Raw genomic sequence first — 9762 nt, 5'->3', positions numbered from 1 at the left:
TATATCATGGTCATTTGATGCTTATCTTTTGGTAAACATGTTGCTGGATATATATATATATATATATATATATATATATATATATATATATAATGTGGTAATGGACTATTTAATGTTGTGGCATTCCTTAATAGTTCCATTTGCGGTGGCAGCAGTCGATGTGGACGTTTACGGGACGTATACATATTACGTACTAAAACTGAGGAGATTTTCATTCCTCTCGCCCAATCAGCCTGCTCAACCGGGGCCCAGCGGGGATTTCGATGGTTTGGACTGGCTGAGGTGGGCTTGGTAATATTGTTACGGATTTGGAAACCTTGTGCACACAGAGCCACAGTCCCTCCCGGTCGTTCAGTTATTTCGAGAAGTATTTCTTTTTTTTAGTTGGAATCCTTCCTTCTATCTAATGGGAATTACGTGTGTGCGCTACGGGTTATTTTTTTAGTGAAGTTTTTACATCTTCAACAACTACATCCTCCACATCAACATCAACATCAACATCAACATCAACATCAACATCAACATCAACATCAACAACAACAACAACAACAACAACAACAACAACAACAACAACAACAACAACAACAACAACAACAACAACGCCATCGCCCACGTGCATCGTGTCACGTGTAGGGGTGAGGTTCCCTCCGCCCACTGTGAGCTCGTCCAATCAACGGCGGCCACGAGTCGCCCGCCAACCCTCCTCGTCCAATCCGTAGGCGAGTACCTCAGAGCTTTTCCCTCGACCCGTGGGGGAGGGGAAGGATAGTCGAGTGCATTGGGGGCGATTGGCTTGGTCTACGAGGGTTCTGCAGAGCGATCGTGGCGACTGCAGAGTGGTCGTGAGGAGCAGGTTTTTCAGCAGACCGGTGTCTTCATGGCGACTGCGGAGGGTCTGCAGTCTGGTGGTGATTTGCTTCATCTGCGGCCGTGCTGGCTGGCGTCGGTGGCGCCGTTCTTGGTCCCCGGAGCTTGGTGCGGCGTTGTTGGCGGTGGGTTCGAGTCCCGCCACCGGACAAGCTCGAATAGACCGCACGAGGCGGGACAGGTACCCGGCCCAGCTGAGGACCGAAATAGACTCACGGGGTCGTTTCTTTTTTGGTGTGTGTGTGTGTGTGTCCGTGGGCCCAGTCTTTTTCGTAAGAGCTGTTAAGTGTTTTCGTTCCTTGTACATTACATTTCTTATTTGGATAACTCTGCTCTTTGTGTGCTTCCCTCCCCGATTATATTATTATTGTAAAATATATCCACTGTTAAATGTTCCAGTTCGTTGTTCGTGTTTTCCTTCATTGACCCAGCATGGTTCGGACTTGAGAAATAGCGAGGCCGATTGGGCCGGTAAGTTGTCATTGGGACCAGCGCGGCTCTGGTAACTCTGCTCGGTTACGCCGGATCCAAGTCGGTACCTGTGACTCGGTCCGGACAGAGTCGGCCGACGGTGTGGTTTTCCCCGTAACTTGGACGACATGGGTACTTAGGTATATTGAAATTAGGCAATTAACCCTACCCCACACCGTTGAAGTATTGGCGACCACGGTCCGCTAAGGGACCCGTGACCTTCGGAGTTATCCGAGAGTCACAACCTAAATTATGGGTGTTCGGTGGGAGACGACTCCACTGCTCCATTTAGTGGTCGTTTATCACCACCGAACCCCGGCCCACAACAATATATGGGCTGTGGGAGGTGTGGTATTAACTGGGTTTTACATGGGTCCCATCTGGGCTGCCCACGTCATTTTACAAATTTAAAAATGAACAAAAACAATCGTGTAATATACAGTTTGGTATGTTTTACTCTGTAATCCCAGACAATGTATGAAGTGAATGCGAGAGAAAAACCTTCGGAGTATAAGGCTTTATTTCACTTGATTGAAGCCGTCTCTACAGACGCAAAAGGAATACATGTGCAGTGAGGAATACATGTGTAGTCGATCACTGCAAAATATATCAGCAATTGGCCAGCATAAGCACGGAGTCCGGTATACTCTCAATTCTCACCATTCAACGAGCACCAAGTGAACCACCGCCGTAAATGACAATGCCCCAGGGACAATCCCACCGACCGCGTGGCATCTCGGTTTTATCTGTCCCGTGTGCGAGCCGCGTCGATGTCGATGATTTCGACATCCCACCGAAATTTGCTTTCTCGAAGGTTCGCGGTTTCCACCATTGTTCGATTACAAATCTTTTTTTTTACAGCGCAGCGACATCGCGCTGTTATATAATTAGCTATTCTGTCCTTTGTTTTCTGTCGCACTTATTGTTGGGTGTGATGTGGGCGGAGATTGCCAGGTGAATTGTGGGCGGAGATTGCCGGGTGGATTGTGGTCGGAGATTGCCGGGTGGATTGTGGGCGGAGATTGCCGGGTGGATTGTGGGCGGAGATTGCCGGGTGTATTGTGGGTGGAGATTGCCGGATGAATTGTGGGCGGAGATTGCCGGGTGAATTGTGGGCGGAGATTGCCGGATGGATTGTGGGTGGAGATTGCCGGATGGATTGTGGGTGGAGATTGCCGGATGAATTGTGGGCGGCGATTGCCCGGTGTATTGTGGGTGGAGATTGCCGGATGAATTGTGGGCGGAGATTGCCGGGTGGATTGTGGGCGGAGATTGCCGGGTGTATTGTGGGTGGAGATTGCCGGATGAATTGTGGGCGGAGATTGCCGGGTGGATTGTGGGCGGAGATTGCCGGGTGGATTGTGGGCGGAGATTGCCGGGTGTATTGTGGGCGGAGATTGCCGGGTGTATTGTGGGCGGAGATTGCCGGATGAATTGTGGGCGGAGATTGCCGGATGAATTGTGGGTGGAGATTGCCGGATGGATTGTGGGTGGAGATTGCCGGATGAATTGTGGGCGGAGATTGCCGGGTCTATTGGGGGTGGAGATTGCCGGATGAATTGTGGGCGGAGATTGCCGGGTGGATTGTGGGCGGAGATTGCCGGGTGTATTGTGGGCGGAGATTGCCGGGTGTATTGTGGGCGGAGATTGCCGGGTGTATTGTGGGCGGAGATTGCCGGATGAATTGTGGGTGGAGATTGCCGGGTGAATTGTGGGCGGAGATTGCCGGGTGTATTGTGGGCGGAGATTGCCGGGTGTATTGTGGGCGGAGATTGCCGGGTGTATTGTGGGCGGAGATTGCCGGGTGTATTGTGGGCGGAGATTGCCGGATGAATTGTGGGTGGAGATTGCCGGATGAATTGTGGGCGGATATTGCCGGGTGAATTGTGGGCGGGGTTAATGCGGAAGAGCGACGTTTTTTTGTGCTGAATAGTTTTCTCTGTGACGCCGGAAGTTGATTTTCTGAGCAGGAAGTGATAATCTTCCTGTTGCATTTGTTGTTGATGTGCAGCGTTGTAACTCTCGTTACAGCGCGGCAACATCGTGCTGTTATATAATTGGCTATTCTGTCCTGTCTTCTGTCACGTCTTCTGTCACACTTATTACAGCGCGGCAACATCGCGCTCTTATATAATTGGCTATTCTGTCCTGTGTCTTCTGTCACACTTATGGCCGTGTACGTCCCTTTGATCTGAGGGCTATAAATAGAAATTTGTCTAACGTCACAACTCTTCCCATCATGCATGCTAATTCACCGTGTCTACATTTAAATTTTATAATTGCAAAATTGTTTCATCATTCTTAACCTAGACTTTTACTGCCCCCAGCCGCGCGATATCGAATATTCGCTTCTTGTTTTTTTCGTTTCTACCTCTGAATGTGAACGTTTTTTTTTCTTCTTTTTTTGCTCGTGTACACATTTGTCTCTCGTATAGTAACGTGTCGACAAACGTGAAAAATGATCGACGTCCTGCAAAGTGTTTGAAGTTTAACAGCCGAGCTCTTCTTCTGAGGGACGTGAGGTAATAAAACCTGCAACATATGTCGACCAATGATAGGAGCTTTCAGGTAAGGATTTGAACCTTGTAGTCCATTTGCCATTTTGAGAAGCCATGAATTGTCAAAGGTACAAGGTTTTTTTTGGTTGATTTGTGATCCTAATGGGTCCCTTAAGTATTCCAGCTGGGTTGTCCTCAGGACAACTTTGGGCAAACTTTTTTATCTGCAAATTAGGGCGGCCATTACTGAAAAATCGATTTGTTAAATATCTCTGCAACTTTGCATGAGAATGTCACAGAAATGGTATCTATACCCATGTTTTCATGGTCAAGGAATAAGATAAAGGTATTAAAAAAGTTACCACATCCATATATTTTGTCTTTATGCAAATTAGTTGCCGCCATTACTGAAAAATCGACTTTGTTGAATATCTCTGCAACTTTACATGATAATGTCACAGAAATGGTGTCTATATCTATGTTTTCATGGTCAAAAATTAAGATAAAGGCATTAAAAATGTTACCCTATCCATATACTTCAAGCTGTACACCATGTTGGAGGATCATGACATTTATTACAACGACAAAGTAACAATCGAATCACAACAAAAACGGAAATCATGGAATTGTTAATGCAGTAATAGTGTTGCACAACATATTCATTCCAAACTAATGTTGCATGTGCAAACTAATCCATAAATTATCCTCCAAACTCCTCAACCCTAATCATCATCATCATCATCATCATCATTCTCCGCATCATCCTGTACATTATCCTCCACATCATTCCTTGCCGTAAAAGGGTTAAAACAGCCTTCACCACCAGCGCACACGCAATAGGCCATACATGACATGGTATGTCTGTGGCAGCTGCATCCCTCGGTACTGCATGCCTTGCCCTCTGCTTTACATCCACAGCTTATGACATCGATGAGCCCTTGTGGAGCCGGAGGACCTATGTCAACGACAGGTGATGGAATACCATCATTTAATTCCCATCCAAATTGTATGATGTCCACACAAGGAGGAGCCTGCTGATCAGCAGCCTTCCACAGCATCATCTGATGGTGTGCTCGGCGAACATGAAGAAGCAGATTCACTTCTGTTGGAGGCAATGCCATGATCTGCATTGGCTTCCCCTTCTTCCGGGAGTATAGCTGATAGCGTGCCATACTCATCGAAGTACCTGGCGGTTGACCATATAAGGCCGTGAAGAACTGTTGGCCTGTGTTCATTAGATCCTCGTGTGTGGCATCTTCCTCGCCCAGGACCTCAAACAGCCCTGGGAAGTCACCTTCCTTCAAAACATTCAGAGCGCCGATCTTCCCCTTGTTGAATGGGTAGGAAACTGTGTCGCAGCCACTCAGTGCATGCATTCCAGGTAACTGGAGGCACTTCTGTCCCAGAAGCATACAGCTCGCGTTGATGTCAATCACTGCCCCATTCCAGCATTCCATCTGGATACTGCAAACATTGTGCAGCTGCATCGCCCACACCCAGTACATCAAAAGCACAAATGCATCGGTGTCATCGCTCAGGATTCGAATCACCACCATACCAGATTTGGCAGCTTGTAGAAGGTATGAGATCATCGTGATATCTGCCTCATCATGTGCAAAGCCACCATCTCTACTCTCGATCGATATATCAGCACCCATGTTGAATGAGGACAGCACCCGTGAGAGTTCCCGCTTGTTGTGCTTGTTCTTAAGAATGGCATCACGATTAGGAAGTGGACTGCTGATGGTCAAGTTATAGTCTGTTGAACCCTCGCCACCACGTCGCTTCCTCTCGTGGTCTTTTGCTGAGATATCATTATACCTGTCAATACTAAAATCTTCTCGGTACCATCAGGTTAACATGAGAGACGACGCTTGATACTCTCAATGACAATGGAGGCATCCCCTCCATGTGGCCATATGATGTGGTAAAGCAGCTGCTGTGCATCTACGATCACGATGTCTGGTGCTGGAGCATCGAGTTGTTTCACACCCAAACGATTGGCAAGAACAGATTTGTTGCCCTTGCGTAAGCAGCCATACTCATCGATGATTGAGGGTGGGAAAGCACACATTTCGTATTGAAAGATGGGTGCTAGCTTTAGCTGTCGTTGTTGTCCGACCATCAGAAGGCAGATGAAGATGGCCTCCATGTCAAAGACAGTCTTACTGCCAATCTTCATGCCTCGTTTGAGTTGTTCCATCGTCTTGACCTGGCTGGAAATCTTGCCATGGAAGCCGGACGGCAGAGAGTTGCAGAATGACATGACCATCTTTTCTCCAATGACTACTGCATCTGCAACATTGACTTCCTTGGGAGCGACTTGGCCATTGACAATGTTGTAGAGGACATTGCTCTCCACTGCCAATGGGTGGGAATGTTTCGCTAATTCTGCAGCAATAAGGTTCCTGTCATCAACATCAAGCTTTCGCCGCTTCATACCTTCCTCTTTGTGTTTGGTCTGCAGTGATGCAATGGGTACTTTCTCAGAATACATGTGTTCCATGGCATCAGAGAGGTAGACCGAGATTGGAAATGAATCGATCCATTCTGTAACCAGCTCAGGTGAGAGCGTCATACCCTTCAATCCACCCTTTCCAGTCCTGATAGCTGTCTGCTCACCAAATTGGTCACCTGTAAATATATATTGATATAATAGTTAGATCAATTAATCATACAAGGAAAAAGACAATATAAGGAATGAATCCGCATGTGTTTAAGATGAACAACCCACCTGATACTGAGTTCCAGTAGTCCTCGCTGTGACGACAGACATGTGCTTCCGTGATGAGGTCAGTCTTGGCTGCTTCTGGCAGTAGGTGTCTCATTTCTAGTAAGTGCCACGAGATATAGCGAGCATAGTGAACGTGACCTGCACTAAAGAAGTAGGGCAACATCCACTCCAAGCACAGTTGTTGGAAGAGCCAGTTTCCCTCTCTCTCTACTCACAGGAACTGATGAGCCAAGAGCGTCGGTTTTACCAGATTATCCACCCAGTGTCTGCCCGTAGGATTCTGCCTTGCATCTTCCATGTATGACACGATTTCCTCAAAGCTTTTTTTCACCACCTTGTAGACAGTTCTGCAGCAGTGCCACTGACACCATGCGAAATGCTCTCATGGCTCTCACCCATGCCTTCCCATTCATAATCCCTGTCATACCTCCGAATGCTGCTCCAACCAGAACATCCAGACCCGATCCCTTCATCAGCATTCCGATGCACCCTAAGAAGGACATGATAATGTGCATCACACCAGGACGAACGATAACATCCTCAAACCTTGTCGGATCCCACCACTTTACCTGCTGCACAACCATGTACAGCTGCATATCGATGGACAGATTTGCATAGCTCATTCCCAGTTCACTTAGTGATTTCTTCATGTATAGTAGTGATGTGAGTACTGTATCAGGATGGGATGGTGGGGCATCTATGAGAGGACCAAACAGGTACACTGTAGCAGCCTTGGAAGGAGATGGAGCTTCCTGCCTGGCAAGTTGATTGTTGAATCCGTACCACTCCATGCTCTCGTCGGATCTTAGCGAATTCAGCCACTGTGTGTCCTTCAGCTGAGCAGCGTTGAGACTCTGTTCTCTGGTACAAACATCAGCATACGAGACTCCTGATGTCATTGGAATCATTGGAGGGTTGATCTTCTTCGGTCCCATGTAGTGCTGCAGTGGGATTGATCGACTGGTGCTGATGTTGAGAGAACGTGCAGCTGTTTTGAGCAGGCGCAGGATGACAAGGCTCATGACTCCAGGCTGAGCACTACCTATCTGTATGATTCCAGCGGGATGTTACTGAAACTTGTGAGCCATGACGTGGGTGGCTCGGCGTCCATTCGGGGTTGACACTAGAAGATCAAGATTGTCAAACCAACCAAAGATTGGTCCAACATTTCGCATCAAACCCATGGCCTGGTGTATCATGCTGCTTTTGTCACCCGAAAACTTTTGCTGCTGATTTTCGGAAGCGAATGACCTCTTCATAGGACACAATGAAGTCGTGGTCATGCAGCAACTTGATCATCTCCGAGCTACCATGCCTGTGTTGTAACTTCACTGTTAGCCCCAGCGTTGTCTGGTTTCTGATGCCGGTGATGTGGCCTTGAACCGCTTGGGTCAGGCTAAGAGACTGCTGGGTCACTTTTCCACTAGAAATCAATTCAGCAATTAGTTTCAACAAAGGTGGGCTTGTCTGTTTGAGCGTGTTGCTGTGAGTGAAGTCACCCATATCATAGCCTGTATTGTTGACATGGACTGCTCGTGCCTCCACCCTGACCTACCGGACTACAGTGTCCACACTCTGCTCGTTGACTGATTCATCCTTAACTAGCTTCAGAGACTTGCCGATAAGATGCCTGAACCCCACAACAGATGCACAACCCTCTATTCGTACTCCCACAATATCACTACCTAAATAGCTAGTGAGTTTCGCAAACATCTGTTGGCGAGATAGTAAGCCACCGAGACCACAATACATATCGTGCAACTCAATGGTGGTCCAGGTACTGACATGTTGATTAGCATACATGTCATCCACTACGACCTTCAGAGCATCATCATCGAGCACAATAGGATCAGAAGATAAGTCAGCACACTTGGGAATAACCATGAACTTATGAAAACACTTCTTATGGTATTGTGCTTCAGCGGCTGTTAAATCTGTAAGAGCACCTTTGATGCGGATTTCAACCTTTCTACCCCAATCATCATGCCTCTGCTCACATTCATCTAGAAGCACATCTTTGAATGATGTAATGCCAGGACGATCACTGGTTTCACACTGGACTACACGTTCTCACCTGTCGGGGTGCTTGGGATCTTTCGGATGGTCCTCATCACCACAAATGAAACAATGTTTCTTAAAGTCGAATGTTGGAAGTTGCCATCGTCTGATCCTACTTGTCTGCGGCTCACTCTTGGACATGGGAAAACCTTCTTTCCATTTCTTTGCCACGTATTTCGCCACATTGTGTTTAGATGTGTACATGCAGTAGCATGTCTTATGACAGCCTATGGATGCATTGTCTCCTTGTGTGTCCAGGACGGTCTGTAACTGGATACAGACATCATCGTCACCCCGCTCCGTGCTCCTCTGAATCAGAGTGTGGATGCCTTGGATTCTAACTGTGTTGTGTGATCCTTTCTCATGGCAGCCCAGGAGCAGACACATTCCGCTAGCCATCGTTATATCCTGAAGACAGAATTGGATATTATTGATAGTTGCCACATGTACATCAATTAAATAATATCAAATACATATAAACCTTGATGTGGTAACATTTTTAATGCCTTTATCTTAATCCTTGACCATGAAAACATAGGTATAGACACCATTTCTGTGACATTATCATGTAAAGTTGCAGAGATATTCAACAAAGTCTATTTTTCGGTAATGGCGGAAACTAATTTGCATAAAGACAAAATATATGGATGTGGTAACTTTTTTAATACCTTTATCTTAATCCTTGACCATGAAAACATGGGTCTAGACACCATTTCTGTGACATTCTCATGCAAAGTTGCAGAGATATTCAACAAAATGGATTTTTCAGTAATGGTGGCCCTGATTTGCATATAAAAAAAAATTGCCCAAAGTTGTCCTGAGGACAACCCAGCTGGAATTCTTCAGGGACCCCAAAGGATGACAAATCAACCAAAATACCTTGTACCTTTGACAATTCATAGGTACACTACAGTGAACATAGGAAGGGCAAATGGACTATTGGTGTTGTTTTAACATTACAAACAATTTTTTTTTTAATACAATGTCGAAGTTCGTGGAAGAGCTTGTGCATTGAACAAAATACAGAACACAGCAAAACGAGACGAACAAGGAACAAAATTGAGGGAGAACATTATTTAAGAAAAGCAATAAAATAATTGAAAAGACTAAGATCGAATTTTAACGATCTCTTGA

At 46.4% G+C, this 9762-nt stretch overlaps 1 pseudogene; it reads right to left on the bottom strand.

The window, feature by feature from the left end:
* Nucleotides 1-4558: 4558 nt before the first annotated feature.
* Nucleotides 4559-9202, bottom strand: LOC147027950 (uncharacterized; annotated as a pseudogene).
* Nucleotides 9203-9762: the final 560 nt, after the last annotated feature.

The sequence above is a fragment of the Eptatretus burgeri genome, chromosome 4, assembly GCF_056783735.1.
Source record: "Eptatretus burgeri isolate ZD-2024b chromosome 4, Ebu_testis_v1, whole genome shotgun sequence".
Taxonomy (NCBI): Eukaryota; Metazoa; Chordata; class Myxini; order Myxiniformes; family Myxinidae; genus Eptatretus; species Eptatretus burgeri.
Note: the sequence above shows the minus strand (reverse complement) of the source record. Positions and strands in the feature narration are given on the sequence as shown.